The sequence below is a fragment of the Coregonus lavaretus genome (assembly GCF_964263955.1).
Source record: "Coregonus lavaretus genome assembly, chromosome: 20".
In the NCBI taxonomy this organism is placed as follows: domain Eukaryota; kingdom Metazoa; phylum Chordata; class Actinopteri; order Salmoniformes; family Salmonidae; genus Coregonus; species Coregonus lavaretus.
In genome coordinates this window covers 29704508-29706418 of record NC_140007.1, presented here as the reverse complement: position 1 = coordinate 29706418, position 1911 = coordinate 29704508, and the positions used below count along the sequence as shown (strand labels likewise).

General features: G+C 39.9%; 1 pseudogene across 1 annotated transcript in view; it reads left to right on the top strand.

Annotated features, from left to right (window-relative positions):
• The window catches only part of LOC311148108 (monocarboxylate transporter 2-like), a 4185-nt pseudogene extending 2713 nt beyond the window's left edge, over window positions 1–1472 (top strand). Inside the window, exons 4-5 of the transcript XR_014615638.1 lie at window positions 39–471; window positions 650–1472. The product of XR_014615638.1 is annotated as a monocarboxylate transporter 2-like (transcript). The remainder of the gene's footprint in view (window positions 1–38; window positions 472–649) is intronic.
• The last annotated feature ends 439 nt before the right edge of the window (window positions 1473–1911 follow it).

The following is a 1911-nucleotide window of genomic DNA, read 5'->3' as shown; positions in this document are numbered from 1 at the left end:
CTCTCTTTAAAAACAGAGGCTTCATCATCTACCTCATAGGCAATGTGGTCATGTTTTTTGGCTTCCTTTGCTCCAAGTGGTCTTCCTCCCCTCATATGCCAAAGGTATTGGGATTGATAACTACCAGGCCGCCTTCCTTCTCTCTATCTTTGCCTTCGTGGACATGTTTGCCAGGCCAGGGACTGGCCTCATCGCCAACACCAAATGGATCAGGCAGGATCCAGTACTTCTTCAGTTTCTCTGTGGCATACAACGGTGTGTGTCACCTCCTCTGCCCGTTCCTTGCGGGATACCTGGGGTACGCAGGGCCTGGTGGTTTATGCTGTATTCTTTGGTGTGGCGTTTGGCATGGTGTGTGCTCTGCTCTTTGAGGTCCTGATGGATCTGGGGGAGCACAGCGGTTCTCAAGCGCAGTAGGACTGGTCACCATCATCGAGTGTGGCCCTGTGCTTCTGGGTCCCCCAATTTCAGGTGAGTGAAGGAAATGTATTCATACATTTTAAAGACCTCTGTGTCTATATTTTGTACCTGGGTATACATTGTGTGTTGAAAACTCTAAGCATTGTAGTCCCAATTGGTGTAAGGGGAATTGATAGCAAAGAGCTGGCCATGGAGGTCATTCAATAAGTGCCTGCTACTCTCTCTGCAGGGTTTTTGGTGGATGTCTTTGATGACTACAAATACATGTATTGGGCATGTGGTGTCATGATGCTGGCACCTGGCATCTTTCTCTTCATCATGAACTACTTCAATTACAAACTACTGGACCAAGAGGAGAGGAAGAGACAGAGTGGAGCCATTGGGATGCAGTCTGTTAAGCGGTCCGTAGCGGAGGAGCAAGGGAGAAGGAGATGAAAATGAGCAAGAATGAGGGGACAAGGGACTACACCTTTTAATGTTAGATATGGTTTATTAATGGGTTAATGTTGATGTGTATATTTCAGACCTGGGTTCAAATACTATTTCAAATATCTTTCACATACATTTCGAATTAAGTATTCAGATATTTTTTATTTGAAAAGATAAGTAGTTTAATATTGGAATGTATTTGGAAATACAATTGGAAAGTATTGGCATGTATTTGAAATCACTCAAATACACTGACTCAAATACACTCCCATACATTTAACCCAGGTTTTTAAAAAAATTATATTTGCAATAAGTTTTTTAAAATACTTTCAAATAATAGGCTATTTATAGGAAATTATTTGAAAATACTTTCAAATAATTCAAATAGAAGTAGTTGATTCGTATTTAAATAAAAAATGATCAAATACACATGTATTTGAACCCTGGTATATTTTGACATTTTGTATTTTTTGTCTGATATTTTTTTTTTATATGCTAGTGTTGTACTTGTTGAAATATTTGTCTCATACACTCTAGTTTGCCAAATAAGCAATCATGGCTTTACCCAAAGACAAAGCATTGTAAATACAATATGATTCTTGCAAATAAAAGTTTACCAGATGGCACAACTTCATCAGTACTATGAGGAGGGAGCCACAAGATGGCAATAAAGACCTCCAACAGCAAAAAAGGTTCTCAGAGCACACCAGGAGTTCACTACGCCTGTCCTCGAGGGTTGTAGTCCTGCTGGTTTTCAGATTTCCCTGGCACTTTATTGCCAAATGAATGGATATCACTGATTGGCAAGGGAATTGGTTTTATTTCTTGGAGGAATCTTATATTACTTTAAATTATGTTTTCATGACCTTGATGTGCAGAACATCCCTCAATATCCCCCTCAACTATGGTATTCAATGTAGGCGGGTGTTATTAGCCTACAGGCACCAGTTCAAATAACTGTTGCCGTGACAATGATCTGGTGGACAGCCTCATGGAACTGTGTTCAAAATACCTAATCAACATGGCTTAATAATAATAAATAATATGCCATTTAGCAGACGC